The sequence below is a fragment of the Phodopus roborovskii genome, unplaced genomic scaffold, assembly GCF_943737965.1.
Source record: "Phodopus roborovskii unplaced genomic scaffold, PHOROB, whole genome shotgun sequence".
NCBI classification, from domain to species: domain Eukaryota; kingdom Metazoa; phylum Chordata; class Mammalia; order Rodentia; family Cricetidae; genus Phodopus; species Phodopus roborovskii.
Window position 1 is genome coordinate 6,700,479 of NW_026125281.1, and position 18,504 is coordinate 6,718,982.

Here is an 18,504-nt window from a genome sequence, read left to right on the forward strand (position 1 = left end):
GATCAGGAAGACTCAGTGGGGAGACGAATAAAGGAGAATAAGAAAAGAGGCACATCAATAGAGGGAGCCATTATAGGTTTAAAAAGAAATCTGGCACTAGGGAAATGAGTAGAGATCCACAAGCAAGACCCGAACTACGAATCTAAGCAATAGTGGAAGGGTTACCTTAAATGCCCTTCCCCTACAATGAGATTGATGACTAACTTATATGTTATCCTAGAGCCTTTATCCAGTAGCTGATGGAACCAAAAGCAGAGATTCCCAGCTGAGCACTGAGCCAGACTCCTGGAATCCAGTTTCAGAGAGAGAGAGAGAGAGAGAGAGAGAGAGAGAGAGAGAGAGAGAGAGAGAGAGAGAGAGAGAGAATATGAAATGAAATACAATTACCTACAACTTTAATTGTAAATGCTGGAAGTATCTGGTACTCAATGTCTCTGACAGGGAATGTTTATTTTGGAATCTTTTCCATGGCCTTTTACTTCATGACATCTGGTAAATTTAACTGATAATCAAGGCTGAATAACATAGAGCATCTACAATCAGTGTGTAATCAGATCTGATGAGAAAGCTTTCCTACGTGCGTATTGCATTCCCATATAGAGCTCTCTTAAATGCACTCCTTTAAAAGGCTACTCTCTAAGACCTCATGTCTACCTCTTGAACCAGAAACATTCTTTTGTTATTAGTATTCTGCTATGTGATTGTTTCCAGTCAATCTAGGAGGAAATGGCATTTTAAATCCAGGTCTCAGGTTTTAAGACTTGTCTTTGTGTCTAGTCTGAGACTGATATGAATTTTTGGAGGAAAATAAACTGTTTTATTCAGAGTCACTTCTAAATGTTTGGCATCAAGAATGTTACTAAATGAAAATTAATTGCCTTTCATAAAAAAGGGACATTTTACAAGACTGTGTAATCATATTAGAATAATGACAGGGCTCACTAATGGAAATTAAATGTGATGCTGGGTGTTCTGGCAGCATGGCCTGGGAACTAGGCTTGCATGTAAAAGTGTGATTTCTGTCCCCACTGAGTGGGATTTTTAATCTCAAAATAATTAGTTCTGTCAAAGAATTAATTTTGTTGACAGGATTAAGTTGAGAATATACAACCTCACATATACCTACTATAATTGTTTGGAATGAAAAGTTGACATAAAACAATAATCCCAATTCTGGCTGTCAAACTTGATCAAGTCATTCTTTTAATACTTTCAGGATTCGTGTTAATAACCTTGACTGTAGCCTGTACTCACCATCACTGTAGGGTTACACCTAAGTGAGAAACTGTCACTGACGTGTACGTAAGAAGTGTAGGTGATTCTTACAAAGTCCAAAACAAATGACTTCAGTTGATATGTGATATTTCTAATATTCTTCAAGAAATTGAAAATGTAGCTGTATAAATCATGGTGTCTTGGCTTTACGGGCAATTTTACTCATGTGTATTTATACTTTTTGAGTTTGCTTCTTTCTCTCTTCTTTTTTATATGCTCTATATATCTATTTTCTAGTACATCGTGACATGTAACTCTGCAATTACTTTGGTGACAGTAGAGGGAGAAACTCACCACTTACCAAATTGCCTGTGACATTAGAAGAAATTGTGCTCTGACCTCATACTCTGTGTCTAAGCCTCAGCAGTTTTCCTTTAGGACTGATAGGACTGACTCTAACCAAACACATCTATCTGTTGTTGCTGATGCTTTCATTATGCATGTACATCAGGCTATGTAGAAGTCTCTACTCCTGTCTTACTTAAAATTGACTCCAGTATTGTTAGTTGATTAACTTAGGGAGCTAAATAATGCTCTCAGACAGGCATACCTCAAAAGAAAAGGTGCTACAACATAGACTAAGACCACTTGATTTTATGCCCTGTGCCGTTGATATCCTGTTACTGTCTCCATGTCTGTAATTTTCTTAATAGACAATGGATTCTCAAAGCTGGATCTGACAGTTTAAATTTTGGATTTTTAATCTGCCCATAAGATGTTTTTGAAACTTAAAAATACATCTACTTATGCTGAAATGGATTTTCTTTTAGAAGTAAAATTTATTTGTATACGAGTATTATGTGAATTAAAAAGCAGTTTTGCAAGTCAAAGAAAATAATATTATTTATGGCCACAGTAGACTACTCCCCAGTCTCATTGAACACTTTAGATTGTTACACATAATTTGAAAAATCTGTGCCAATGGAATTCCTGCTATGCCATATTTAAATTGCTCACTTGACACTTATCAATTTTAATCATCATATTAATTTAATTATTTTAGCGTGAAATACCTGGATACTAAAATTTTCAGAACGACAGCTATTTTTCTGTCTTCTAAATGTAACAAAAATTATTATAAAAATATACATCTAAAGCCTGTGGCTATACATAGCCACATATAACAAAAAAAATGTGTATTTGTATATATGAGAGAGTATGACTGTAATCTAGCAGGTATTTGCCTAGAGGGGAATACCAGAACATACTGTAGAACTGATTGTCCTTCCCATTGGCTTGGCTAACTAATGATGGTGGATTCTCTACTGCTATTATTTCTGCTCTGCAGTTCTCTTGTCTCGTCTTCTATTTAAAATAACCGTAAGTGACTGCAAATTTACACTGGACAAGATTCTATCCTCAGAATCCACTTATTCTTCAGCTATAAAAATGTAATTATTTGAACATGAAGACTGTTGAATTTTTGTCTTAGTTTGTACAAATGTGCAGTATTGAATTCATACATCTTTTAAAATTTTGAAACAGGTATCATTTGGTAATAAGGTACCTTTTAAAATTATGATTAATTATTAAATTACAAGAATACAATTAATTAATTTCTTTTTAAGCACATGGGTGTTTTGCCTATGTGTATGTCTGTGAACCATGTTTCTGCCTGAAGAGGGCATTAGTTTTCTGGAAAGTGGAGTTTTAGCTATCATATGAGTACTAAGAATCAAACCCAGTTAATCTGTGAGACAAGCTAGTGCTCTTAACCGTCAAGTCATCCTTTTTATCCTCATATTTGAATTCGTTACACATGAGATTCTATATGAAGACATCTCAGAGAAACCGTAGTTGGATAATATAAATTGTGAGACTCTCACTCTGCAGTTTAGCTTGTGGCATATGGTTAGTCTTGTAATTAGGAGGACATAAAAAGGTGTACCAGAGTACAGAGGGTATTAATTTGCTATCAAGGACGGCTCATCGAGTCTCATTAAGTGCGTAGAGTTTGTGTTTGTGCCTATTGCTCTGTGACTTAGGAGATGAGCCCAAATGATTTCAATGCTAAAACTTTTTCATTTTACCTCCTATGGAAGAACTTGGTCTCCCCTGCAGCCATAGAAGTAAGCCATTTGTGGAAACTGTGAACATTCATGTAGGCAGTTACATGAGGCTTCTTTGTTTTTACATTTCCCACAGTTTTTATTAGGAAGTAAGGCCAGTAAATTTGACAATCTCTAGTAAGGGAATTATGGATGTTTCCAATACAAATGCCTTATACACACATCACTAACCCTTAGGAAGGAGAAAAAATTAAAGTACTTGTCCTGCCACAGAGTAATGGATTACATTTATGAGCATTGGCATCTACTTATGTATTCATTAATTTTCAGTGATTAAAAAAAAAAACATGTATGTGCTTTGTGTATTTGTGAGGAGGAGGAGAGTACATGTAAGCCACAGATTTAAGTCAGAGAGTAACTTGAAAGTGTCAGCCTTCTTCTATCATATGGGTCTTGCAGTCAAATTCATGGTGTCAGGCTTTGCAGCGAATGAGTACCTTTACTGACTTTTAAGACATCCTTTTGTTTTTTCTAATCTAGATAAGCACTAACGAATCTGCTGTGTCACAGGCAATGTGCTCCTGTTCCTAACATAGTAGAAAGATGATTCCCAGGAAAAATATATGTAAAACATCTTAGACATATGAAAAGATACTTCAGAAACACTGTTTTGTTTAATTAATGTCTCGCAGGGTAGAATTCTTATACTGCCTAAAATTTAAATTAATACACCATGAGAAGAGATTGATTGGCAAACTCGTAAGTACTATCCAATCCAAGTGGATGGAGGCCACACTGTGACCATCTGGCTGCTTGCACCAGGAGGCACCTAGCAGGCAAGAGGAGCTTTGTTATGTCAACTGGACTTAGGACAAGCACCATTGCTACCATCTATACTACTAGACTTTTGAACCTTAGTTGCTTTTTTTAATTAAAAAAAAAATGGCACGAATGCTACATACCCATCTACTCACAAAGAAATAATACTAGTGGCACAGCTTGAGATTCTGTAGTCATATAGGATAAAGCATAACTTAGAGAGAATTCCTCAGGGAACCATACTGTGACATGTCTGTGGACCTTTAGCTCAATTAATGGGCTGACTTCTTCATGAATCCTTGCACAGGAAAGTAGTGTAATGCTGCTTCCAAATGGGAACATCACTCTAAGAACCATGGATGAACTCAGCTCTTGACCATTGCATTGTTGTGGACCCCCAGAGGTTAATGATTTAAAATGAGACTCTGGCTTGTATGTTCCTGCTCCTATAATAAAGTATGTGAAGCTAGGTAACTAACTTATAGAGAATAGCTATTTATTTTTAGAGTCTGGGAAGTTCATTGGCAAAGCTTTACCGTGTCTTTCAGCTAGGAACAAGATACACATACAAAGGAGAATAACCACATGTCTTCAGTTTCTTTTCAAGTGTGTGTGTGTGTGTGTGTGTGTGTGTGTGTGTGTGTGTGTTGTACAGATGTCCAGGTGAATGCATGTATATGAGTATATGTAGAGAGTCTAGAGGTCCACAAAGAGATGAGATCTTGCTAAGTCTGAAACTACCAATACAAATCTAGATCACCAGCAAGTTCCAAATATCCAGATTAGGGACAGTGGGTGTATGACACTGAACTTGGTTTGTTATATTCATGTCATATGCCCTAACGCATGTCCTCATTCTAGTTTAAGAAGCACTCACGGAACAATGTCCATAACCCATTCAACTTTTTGGTAAAGTTTCTAACCACACTTATGAGAGTATTCTACTGTTACTTAATCATCTCATAATGGTCCCAACAGTGGGGGGTGTAAGTTTCAACCTGTGAGTTTTTGAGGAATACATCAATCATAGTAATTTCAGGATTTTTTTTTTTTTTTTTTTTTTTTTGCTTTCTTTCATTTTGCTTTGGTTTTTGGTTTTCAGTTTTCCCAGACATGATTTCTCTGTGTAGCCCTGCCTGTCCTGGAACTCACCTTGTAGCCCATGTTAACATTGAACTCATAGACTTATCTGCCTCCCAAGTGCTAAGATTAAAGACCTGTGCCATCTCACCTGGCTAGCAATTCTAAGAATAGACAGTGAGTATCCTCAGCCAAAATTTTGAGTAACATTTTATGTTGTGTGAAATGTGGTATATACGAGTCATCTGCCTCAGAAACAGACATGGTTTAACAGGTTAGTGCACTGTGATAGATGAGAAGGTTTTTTCTCAAAACCCTAGTAGATGGTGTCCAAGAAATAGCCATTATCATGTAGCTGTTTGATTGACCCTGAGGGAGTCAGTGCTAAGACTAATCAGCCAACGTGCCTGATGAATGAGAAGACCGAGGACAATATCAGCATTGCTCTAAGGATCATGCGGCTTTGGAGTTTTGTGCTTTAAAAATCTGCACACGTATTTCCTACGCCTGTGCTTTCCGTGTAAATCCTTCTAAAGATGGAGTCATTATGGTTTGTGTTTGTGATCCTAACTGATCGTCAATTTTCTTTTGTCAAGTGCATTTCAGAATCACCATGTAAACAATAGCTACCCAGTGATCACAATTACGCTGAAAACTGCCATGGCAAAACAGAACATTTCCCCTTACTTATTAGAGGGAACCACCTCATTCTCTTTTTTTTTGTTTTTTCTTTAGACCCCATTTTCCATGCTTTTTAATATTTTAAAAAAAAATTTCTTGTTTTATATATTGATCCCAGTTTCCTCTCCCTCCTTCTCTCCCTCTCTCCCATTCCCCCTCACCATTACACAGGGAGGGTGATGCCTTCCAGGAGGGGTCAACAAAATCTGCCAAGTCATTAGGAGTAGGGACTAGGCCCTCCCTTCTGCCTCTAGGCTAAGGGAGTATCCCTCCATGGGGAACGTGCAAAGTCCTTTTGTACACCAGGGATGCATCCTGGTTCCACTGTCTGAGGTCCTTCAGACTGCCCAGGCCTTCTAACTGAGACCCATGTTCAGGGGGTCTGAGTCGGTTCAATGCTGGTTTCCCAGCTTTCAGTCTGGGGGCCCGTTAGCTCCTCCTTGTTCAGGTCAGCTGTCTCTGCGGGTTTCTGTAGCCTTGTCTTGCTCATTTTTAAAATCACATTTACTTTCCTGTATTGTGTGTTGTATACACTGGAGGTAACATTTTTTGAATGAAGGAACATTTTTATATGCCACTTAATGCAGTGACCACCATTTAAAATAAGCATTATTCATGCCACAATTCGTTATTTAGCTTGTTTTACTTTTGGAATCGTTCTCAAATGCTATGCACAAGTTTAAAATAAGAGCATTTTAGATAACAGTGACAGGTATACTGCATCTATCCGATTCTTAAGTATGCTTCTACTTCTCCCCAGAACATGATCATATCTGCCAGATGGAACATCTCCATCTCCCCACACATACACACCATTGCACTTTATTTAGATAGTTGCACATCCCGGGGAAGGACATTACTAGCTTGGTGTGTAAGGAGAAAAAGGAAACAATCTCAATAGAGAGTATGTAAGAGGGAACAAATTTTGAGTTGACACAATGAGAAAAAACCTATTTCCAGCCCCTGAGTTATGAGAGAGCTTCTCGTAAATGCTAACCTACCAGAAAGATATTCCTTCAGGATATTTGACGATGTCTGTTAATATTTTTGACTCTCGGCAAAACCACTATGTGGTCATTGAATGCAGTAGCTATAAAATAATGTCATAAAATTACCTTAAAACTGTGAAAAAAAATGAGCCCAACTGATATTTATGGGATTTATGGGTAGGGGTCATAGTGATAGTGAGAAAATAATTAATGGTAGGATGTAAGATACCTAGTTAGTAAATTTATATCCATCTTGTCACTCAGTTTTAATTAATTGTGTATATACTCTGCGAACTAAGTTTAAATTAAATGCAACGGGTATCCAAACCTTGACTTAAGTGATGTTTAAATAAAGTTTAAAATATTTATTACATATAAACACATAACACAATATGCAAACCCTTTGTGTAACATGGTAAGTAAAATAAAATAAGTAAGAGAAAATAAGTAATATATATGGAAATAAAAGTAGTTCATTTTTAAAAATACACATTGTAATTACATAAAAATCAGGTGTGGTGTACCTTCACTTACAAAATAGTGTCTATCTCATTAGCTAAGCAATTAAGTTTCTTAAATGAAAATGTAGTGTAGAGAAATTACTTTAGAATGACATGACATTTCTCCATATAATAATCTGTGAAAATTAATATAGTAATAGGGGGTCATTCTGAAATTCTGTAACAACTGTATCATCATAATTGATGTCAGTGAGTCAAACAAAATGTCTGTTTAGTATGGCAAAATGGTTAAAGGCTTCTGTGCAAGTAGTAAACACAGGGCCTCCCTAAATTACACTGGGGTAAACTTGTCATGCCCCCCCATATGCTCATGAGCATCCCTGTGTAAATTATACGACACTTGAGTTTGTTTTGGTCCTACATGATTCACATTGCTCTGAGAGACACAGGTCTGTTACTAAAACATTGTTTTGCCTTAGAATATCTTTAATTTTATGTGTATGGGTATTTTGCATATATATCTGTGCATGTCTCATGCCTACAGAGGACAGAAGAGGGTGTGGAATCTTTAGGAACAAGAATTACAGACAGTTGTGAGCCAAACGTGTGCTAGAAATTGAACACAAAAACACTGGAGGAGCAGCCAGTGTTCTTAACCACTGAAACATCTCCCCAGTCCCAACATAAACATTTAACTATAACAGCTTTATCATGGTAAGAGTGAACTTACTCACCTTTCTATCCATTTCATCCACTTGGAAGTTAATAGGAACTAACACTAGTCTATAGCAAATAACTAATGAAAGACGGTCTATAATAAACCGTCAATCTCTTAAAAAGACATAATATGTTCATAATACTACTTTTACACATCAAAGGAAGGCCAGAGCTCCTATGGCACCGTGTTTTTATTATGTGCATCCTGAAATGCCTAGGAAAGCTTCAATGTGAAAGACAGGATACCTTCAAATAGAAATTGTTCAAGAGTCAAAATTCATCCACTTGGAAGTTAATAGGAACTAACACTAGTCTATAGCAAATAACTAATGAAAGACGGTCTATAATAAACTGTCAATCTCTTAAAAAGACATAATATGTTCATAATACTACTTTTACACAATCAAAGGAAGGCCAGAGCTCCTATGGCACCGTGTTTTTATTATGTGCATCCTGAAATGCCTAGGAAAGCTTCAATGTGAAAGACAGGATACCTTCAAATAGAAATTGTTCAAGAGTAAAAGACAACTGTCAATCAGTGCTTCTGCAGGACACTTGCTGATTAAAACACCTGACAATAAAGTTGATTCTCAATAATCTCTTCATCTTTCCAATGATCTTGTTTGTATAAAAATAACATTGCGATCTATACTACATCTCCAATGGAGCTTGAAAATGTTTCTTTGATGGGAACACATGAAAAACATTTGAGAGTTAGTATTCAAACCTATCTTCAGAAACATTATCAGAAAATTGCCTGACCAGGCAAGATTTTCTTAAAAGATGTATAAATTACCCTAAGATTAACTCAACTGAACATAACACTTTTGTTAATGAAGCGCTACTGAGAGCATGGTCCCCTCTCTAGGCTTGTATTCAGAATGATAACTATGTGGACCAATTCATTTTCTCATTTTTTTTGTGACAAAATAACCTGATAAAAATAATGTAAGGAATGCAGAGTTATTAGGGCTCAAGTTTGAAAAGTATTGAATGATGGTCTGCAAATGGTGGTAATGATAACTTGAGATAGCTGGTCATAGTGTGTCTAAAGTCAGAAAACGAGAAACTAGTAATTACTGATGCTTTATTGAATCTCTCCTTTGTATTCAGTCCCAGACAGCATCTCAGAGGATCATGCTGCTCATATTCGATGTGGGTCTTTCCTCTTCAGTTTATCCTCTCTGGGAAAAAAAGAAACAACAACCAACAGACAAACAAACAAACAAACAAAAAACTCATAGACATAACTAGAAGTACAGTGATTTATATTCAATCAAGGCGGCAATATTCTATAATTTTGTGACTTCCATTTTTGAAGAATACTATACTCATACTATGTCTTATTTAAATACCCAAAGTCATAGCAACAAGTACTGCCCTATCTCATTCACGGAAAGCTCACTTTAAAAATACTAAGTAAATGCTCAGAGTTACTCAGCTGGGAAAAGGCACAGCAGAGACTTGATCTCTGGCAAAGCATTCTTATAAATTAAGGTATGTTTGTCCTTCAAGTTAGAAAAGTCTACCCCACTGATCATGCTAGTATGATCATGCTATTATTAAAGTTCAGTTCAACATCTGTGTGCAGGCTACAAATGCCTAGTGAACTATGACATTTGGAAGTATAGCTGTCTCATAGTAACACTATCTTACTATTCTAGGTTAAAGCAATTTTAAGTCTTAAGCTTTATTAATCTGAAAAATGGATAACAAATATAATCATATTGTAACAATTATGTAGAAAAGACTATATCTATAACTATTAGTTTCTATATCTCTACATGTTATTTTCCTGAGATCTTGACTCGCACAGCTACAGGCAAACAGAAAGCTAATGGACTTCTATGCCTTCATAGACTTTTCCCTCAATAAGGCTAGAATTTATTACACTGAGAAATCACCCCATCTGCTTTAGCTAGGTGCTTATATGAGGATCAATACGACTCTGTTCGTGCTCTTGAATTTCAAGGACCAGTAAATGGGAACTCTGTGATCTATACACACAAAGAAATGATGCCCACATTGCTTTCCTTTGTTGCTTAAAATATTCCCAAGCGTTTACAGAGGTAAACTCTATCCCACATATTGTAACAGGACTGTTTATGTTTATGAGATGCAAAGATGTCAAGAAGCTTGTGGGATGTGAAATTTTTAGCTCCTGGACAGTCTGCCAAAGGCATTCATTGATGGCTGAAAGTTGCTCATATTTTCCAGGCAGTCCAGTAACCTGCATGGAATCATGCAGGAATAACATTTAACTCCGGAGGGAACTATCGTGACTGGTAGTTTGAACAAAGAGGACAGAAACAGAATGGAACTGTTAACTAAGATTGAGTGAATTTTCCCTGTGTGTTTACCAGGGCTTAAGCTCCTGAAACTCAGTTTCAAATAGCCCGAAAATTTAAGATGGAGAGAAATGTTTTATTCAGTGAATGTGTTTGGGAAACGTAGCTGATCTTCATTCCAGTATATATAGAAGGATTATCCTGTTATTACTTCCCCATTGCTGGAACTATATAATAGACTACTTACAAGTGCTTATAACAATGTTTCTGCCTTGCGTCTTCATTCTTGCCTTGTTGAACTTCATGAATGCAGTTAATGCCATACCACTTACAATTAGGCGACTCAGAAGAAGGTAGATACAAAGTTGAGTTTTCCACCATTATTGGAAGGAACGTTTTTGAAATTTAAAGCATGAAAATCATAAGATTTATTAGAGAACATTTTACGAATAAAATCTTAGCATCCTAAATGTACTTTATTGTAATTTTCTGTCTCTATAAACATAAAGGAAACCTTGTGAGTTTGCAGCCAACCCCCTGCAGCATGGCACGATTAATTGTGGCGCTGAATGTCTTCCTAAATATCCTCCAGTACTTTACTGGAAATATTCTAGATCCAAGGGCACCTAGAGGAGAACTGCCGTATAAATGAATATTGACTCAATACTTAAACCAATGGAAGGTATACAGTAAATTGCTATGGTTACTAAATGTAAACTCAATTGTATAATAATGGTTCTTAAAATAACCTAATAATTTAAGGTATTGTTTTAGAATTTGAAATTACTATAATGAACATTTTTAGCAGTATCCACGAAAAGTGTTAAAGGAAAGTTGATGTGTGCAAAGAATGGAAGTATCAATGGATGTTTCTCTCCAACATTATTCCATCTTGGGGTGCAGAACTTTTCACGGTTTTGATTTCACTAGATAATGTTGTTCACTCACAATGTAAAGAAATGATACTTTACATTTCATGGCACTTGGATGTCATGGAATGTGGCTGTACTATTCTTGGTGCACAAGCTCTGACATGCAGATGCAGTAAAAGTTACAGTATCCTCTCTGATGCCACAGCAAGTTTAACCCTTTCTCATTTTATTAACCAAGACCCTTATGTCATAGTTGGTGTTCCCCCTGGATTACCTTCTTCAGGCACAACAGAGTCTTATGACAGTGGGTTTTATTTCCTGCTACATTTCTGAGCAGTATTGAGACCAGACCAAGTTGACCATGAGGAAGTTGTACTAAGAGGCATATTAAAGTCAGCATCTTCGCGATTTAACTAAAATTTTATTTTGCAGAGGAAATACCATATCCACTAAATTTCCTAAGGTTGTATCAATTTGGTCACATTACAGAGAATATGAGTGCATTTAAGAAAAATCCTTAACCTGAGTGTTTCACGTTTTATCTCTTTAGACTCTTATTTTGTGATTTAACCATTTAATTTAAAATTGACATTTAATTTTCTTCTTATCTGTAAAATATAATCAATGGAAGTTCTCAATTTATTAATTAAATAAATACAAATGATTATATGGTGATCTCTGATAGACCATCATGTCTCTAATTCTTCAGAGGAAACTTATCTCTTTTCCCCAAATACCAAACTTATATAAGTGAATGTGAATGTCCAAGTAATAGCATTTGACCATGGACATTCTGAGATACCTTGGTTGTGTAGCTTGTGTGCCGAGGACCCAATAACAAGATAAGTAAATACATAGAAGCCACAGCAGCACATTCTCTGTGTGTCCTTTTCTCTCCATTACTGTCTCAATCAGTCCTTTTCTTAATAGATCCTTGTCCTGTACCCTTGAAAAAAGATAGCTGACTGAATGCCAGAACTACAGCTATTGTTGCAACATCATCAAAGCATCAGTGAACTATGTCAAGGGCTCAGGGTTCTAAATAATGCTACCACTTAATATCTACTCAAATGACTGTTATGGAATGCAAAAATCAGAGAAAGGGGTCCTGCATTCTTATTTTCTACTTGATTTGTGATTTGGATCCGAATAGTGTGCCTCCAGCTGGCAAAAATTTCCACAGGATGTTTATTTCTCATATGAAGGAAAGCGGCGGTCTCAAGGACCATGACCTGTCAAATAGCACTGGGTCCCAAAGCACTTCCTTTTATTGTTCCCGAGGGATAGGTTAACAATGCTCCTAGTTATCAAAAGGGCAGTTATAGTTAGCAACACATCATGTTTAGTAATTTAACTTAATCATATCTAATTTAATGCAGTGTACTAAGTAATCTTCCAGATTCTTAACTAAGTTGCAAATGATAAACTTATCAACTAACAATGATTTCTACCTAACTTAGGCATTTTAACAATCAATAAATTCTTGTAATATTTTGTAGTAGATCACATAATATCAACACAAAAGATTTAAATGTCACATAAATCTCTAGGCAAAAATTTATTTTTTTCTTAATATCTATGACTGTGATTCCAACATACTCTCTAGTAAGCTATTTTAACTAACATCATTTACCTTTAAAAGTTCCCTTGACATTCTTTTTACTAGTATATTAACTTCAGGTTTTATTTTGTTTCTCCTTAAATTTTGATGAGTCATCAAGTGAAGCCTTACTTGCCTAGTTTTGAAACGCTTTCTATGTTATATTCACTGATATTTTAATCCATTCTCCTTAAAATATGTCATGTCATATTGTATCATGTCAACTCCATATTAGCTTTCCACTTACTAAAAATACAATGTGTTGCACAATTTTATATATTAATTATTTAATAAGAGGAACATGGAGCCTAAACTGTTAGATTTTTATGCTGTACTATTACCACAATATTAACTTCCAAAACATAGACTTGAATGCTGAAAGTCAGAGAAAAAAAATTCTACCCAGGGAAGAGCTTCCTGTTGGTTATCAAATGCCATGTGCTTAGTTCTGAAATCATATCTACACAACATATTATATTGAGTGAAAATATGAATTTCTGTATTTAAGTGTGTGTGTGTGTGTGTGAGTGTTTAAAACGAGAATTAAAGATAAAAAGTCCAGAATCCATGAATTTGAGTAAAGCAAAAGAGGGTACATGAGAGGTATTGGGAGGAGTAAAGAGAAAGGTTGTAATTATATTTAAATTTCAAAAAATTAATAAAGTGTTTTTGTTTTAAATTTAAATATAGTTAGATCACTTTCCTCTCTTCCCTCCATCTCTTCCCCATTACCACTCCTTAGTCACTTTCATAGATACCTTCCATCCACGCCCCTCTTCACCCTCAAGGTGATAGACTCTGTTTCATATTTATACATTAATATGTATTCAAATGTATATGGGAAATATGTAAGTATGTACAGTACAAGTATATATATATATGTGTGTGTGTATATGTATATGTATATATATATATATATATATATATAGAGAGAGAGAGAGAGAGAGAGAGAGAGATTCAAAGTATTTTAGTATTTTATTTTAAGGCTTACCATTCTGAATAGGGCAACCAGGAATGCTCTTCTCTGGAAGAGGCAAATGCTTCTTCCAGGAGTCAGTAGTTGCCTGCATTTCTTTATCGTTGAGTGGCACCCTGTAAAATTTTCCCCTTCTATGTTAATATGTTCACGTCTACTGTTACTGTTCCTGTCTTATTTACGTAGGTATTTATTCAGACAGTTTCACAGTAGACTTCCTTGCAATCTGTCCCTTATATTGTTTTTGGCCCAGATTTCACAAAGTTCTGTGAGCCAGAGGCAGGAGTGTGATATAGTTATATTCAATGCTGCTGGACTCCCAATTCACTGTAACTATAATCAATGCTTTTCAAACTTAGTGAATATGAAATTTAATTTTTACTGTCATTCATATTGTAATAACTGAATTCTAATATTTTAATTTATTAAAAACATGTTTTATGTATATGTGATATATATATATATATATATATATATATTCTCACTATGTGACTCATGTTCACATGGAAGCCAGATGAGTATGTCCGTTGTCCTGATCTCTTATTAAAACTGAAGCTAGGCTGACAAGCATCAAGCCCAAGCTATTTTCCGGTCTCCAATCTTCACAGTGCAGGGGTAACAGATGAACTTAGCCACATCTGGGTTCTTACCTTGTGTTTGTGGTCTGAACTCTGGTCCTTATGCTTGCTCAGCAAAGCAATCTTACCTACCCATGCACCCAACCAGCAAGATAGAATTTTTATACATATCACTTTAATGTTCCTTAAAATCCACTCAAACTATTTAATAATTTTAGAGACCGGTGTTAGGGTTAGTCATTATCAAACTGACTAGATTTAAAATCATTTGCAAAGAGTGAGAAATCTTCAGAAAAGCTCTGTCTACTTCTGTGGGTTGAGAATTAGCTGTGCGTGCTTCCATGTACTTATGACATCCACTCAGAGATGAAAATTACCTCCCTTCCTCTATCTTGTGTTCTCTCTCTTCTTTTCTCCCTTTTCTCCCTTTCTCCTCTCTCTTTCTGTCTCTCCATTTCCTCTTTCACCTTATTCTTTCTCAGAGTTACGTGCTCAATTTTGCAGTATTTGTTATGTTTGACCTTTAGAACAATACTGAGAAAGCGCTGGCCTACAGTGTGTGATAGCTTATACAGTACAGCTGATTCTTTCTTGTGAGCCCTTTTTGTCTTTTCTTGAATTCCTAAATATTGAGTAAGTTACTAGTGTGAGGTTACTCACTTGAACATCTGAGCGTTTTTTAATTTTATTATTGTTATTTTTTTATTTTTTGCTTCTTATTCAGCGAGTTTCTGAGTGATTCTGAAACTGAGACAGAAATATCAGAACACACTAATGGATGGATTTACTGTGTGCTAATTTTGTCTGTTTCAAAAATATTTTCTCTAAATCAAACTAAAACTGCATTTAATTTAAAGGAAATGTATCTTGCTCTCAAGTACAAATAGAAAGGATATATTTATTTTAACTATATTATTTATGTTTTCTAGAGGATTCATTAACTCATTGTGTCTTAAAAATGATGATCCTTAGTAATTTTAGTATTTCCCTAATAGCAGGGACTTGAATTTATTTGTTTAAAATATACTTAATACCACCAGAGCCATAAATTTTCAAATCTCAAAGCATGTTTATTCTCTAAGAATGAATTGAGCATAAAAAAGCATTTTTTCCTGGTTATATGCTGAAGTGCTTCAAAGATCAAAATTTAGGTAATCTTTTGAGTGGGTGACTTAGTAGAATGCACCTTATTTAAACTAAAATGTCCAAAATTCAGTTCCTACATTATGCTTGCACTATTTCAAGTAATCACAAGCCAGGTACATCTATTAGATTTTGGCGGGGGGATGCAGATATTGACTCCCTTTGACTCCACAGAAAGTTAGCTCTGTGGAGCAACAATAGTTTGAATTTTATCTTTTATTTCATAGCATTTTTCACAGACCCATTCTGTCCTTACAAACTTATCAAAAACAAAAGAAATAGAAAGCCTTTCCTTGAAAAAAGTTCATTCCTCCCTTGTCATTTCTACTGTAGTGACAGGATATTTTTGTCTGTTCTTTCCTATTTCTATGTCAGAATGCAGGCTTGCTTCCAATCTCTGGCAGCTTCTTAGAAATGCCTTTCTGCAATTTGATTACGATGTATCTCGTGTGCTTTTTTTTTTTTTTTTTTTTTTTTTGTATTTTTTTCTCCTCAGGATACATTTAGATTCTCGGCTCTTTGGTATTATCACTTCTCTGAAATTTAGGAGGACTGAGGCCATCATATTTTTAAGTAATTCTTGCCTAGCTCCTCCTAGACTCTGGATTTATGTATGTTAAACAGCTTGATATCATTCACCCAGCTGTCTGAAGCTCTTGAGTACATTTTTCAGTGTTTTCCCTTTTGACGGCATTCCGGATATTCCATACTTCTACAGCTTTAAATTTATATATCAGTTCTGCAGAGACCTTGTCATCTGTATTATATATCCATTGAGTATGTTTCAAAACTTAGGAATAATTTGCTATTGAAAATTTCATTTCATTCATCTTTAATATTTTTCTATTGATAATATTTTTTAAATATTTTAAATAATGATAAAAACTAAAAGAAGTTTTGGCTGGATCATGAGGATGGCAAGTCTCATGGCACTGTTTATTTGAGCTCTATTTTTAAAGAATGCTTATACCCTTTGCTGATATGCACTTGGGTTGTAGTAGAAGTTGACAGTCATGTTGTTGTTGTTGTGTGTATGTGTGTTTTCTGTTTGTTTGTTTTGCATCATTGATCCCAAAGTGTATTCCAGGGATCATTTGGACCCATTACTAAAGCCCAGTTCTTCCAAGTCAAGCCTTAATGATCCAGGAGTCAGCACTGACCCTCTACTCCTTTTGGGAAGGACCTGAGTTAGTCCCAGGAGTCAGTTTGGGCTTAAATCAGTTTAACTGTTTGGCCAATGAGATAGACACAATTATTTAAGTGAAGGTAAACTATCCATCTGACTTTTAGATAATTGTAGGTAAACTGTATATTAAAGAATGATATAAATTGTTAAGTATTGTATGGATAACATGTTTCATCTATATTTACATGTTTTTACAGGTATTTGAGTCATTTGGTTTCCATTTTGTCATCAAGGCTACAAGAGCAAGTCTTTCTTCAGTGGCTCAGAAATTCTTGTAATAGAGACAATAAGCTAGAACGTTCAGCAGTAGTGAAGGAATAGGACAGCAGCAACCAATTCAAGGACTGGTTTTAGAAGACATTGACATGATAATACAAGCAACTTTAGCATAACTCTTGTTGTCATCCAGACTTGTAGAGCGCAGGGAAACTGTCTTTGTGGGAGAGGTGGAGGCCAACAGCTCTCAGAGTGCTTAGCATCCACAATTGTGTTCGCAAATCAATGTTCCTCAATTGTGTTCGCAAATCAATGTTTCTCTAGTCTTTCTACGTAGGCCTGAAGTGCGCTATATCTGACTGGCCTAGAGCTCACAGACAGGGGTCTACCTGTCTCTTCATCCCCATTTCTTAGAGTAAAAGAGTGCACCACTATGTCTAGTTTTATTTGTGTCTTAAAATCTGTCTTGAAATTCATACATTTGTTAAAAATAAATGGTGTAAATGTAGTACAGTGACATTTATAAGGTGATCTCAGAATGTAAGTGCAACTTCACATTGAGTGCAACCTCACAGATCATTGGTCTGACCTCATCCAGGTGACCTCATCTAATAGTTCCTAAGACTGCTTCCCCAACCAGCAGGTCCGAAGCTACACAATAAATGTCAGCCATAGTAATTGCTTACCAGTGACTATATCACAGACATGATATTTCAGAAAACATTTGCCATACAACTATAAGTTGAAAGTATACTTTCTGTGGTTTTTATTATTGATATTGCCTTGTACTAATAAGAAAGAGAATCTACATTACATTTTACAAAGAAGGTGATGTTTTAGTATGTACCTTAATTTTTCTTGCATTTTTAGATTCATCTTGAGTTATTCAATAGTTATAATTTCATGATTAGAAAAAAGTATTAGTTTTATTTTCTACAATTCTAGCTTGAATATTTCATAATGAAGAAACAAGTAATATGTAGCTAAGCTGGAATTATATAGGGCAGTTTTAAATCATTCTTTTTGATAATTTCCCTTAATTTTCATGTAAATGGCTTAATGTTTTGTTTATTAGATATTCCTTCATTATGATGACTTGTAAGAGGGTCTATTTTGAAGTAAAGTTATAATAACCTCAGATGTAATAATGAATAGCTTTATTTGAAACAATTTTATGCTGCTAGCTTGTGCTTGATTTCAAGAGCACTTCTTTTAAATAGGTAGTGAATTTTCAAGCATACCCAATTTATGTGGCTTTGAGACTCAACTAGATTAACAGTTAAGTGAAAAGTGTCATTTAAAATGATTCTTAAGAAATTGCACTTGTTATTTCATGCCTGAAATATTTTAAATACAGTGTTAATATAAATACATAACTACCATCAAGAAAATTCACCAATTGGCTAGGCTTCCGCAATGAGCATCCCCACCAGAGATTTCCTTTCATATAATGGTTTCTATAAACAGAAGGGGGTACCTGGCAAACACCAACACTCATTAAATATGGCTCTGGATCTTCAGGTCTTCAAACAAAAGCTACTTTGAGTTTACTTAAAAATGAGGCTGAGAAAAAAAGCCCCAGTGTTCCAGTGTAATTTTGTTAGTATTGATGAA

General features: G+C 35.3%; 1 protein-coding gene across 1 annotated transcript in view; it reads left to right on the forward strand.

Moving 5' to 3' along the window:
* The window catches only part of Ralyl (RALY RNA binding protein like), a 519,057-nt gene that overhangs the window by 208,088 nt on the left and 292,465 nt on the right, over positions 1-18,504 (forward strand). The window lies entirely within an intron of this gene.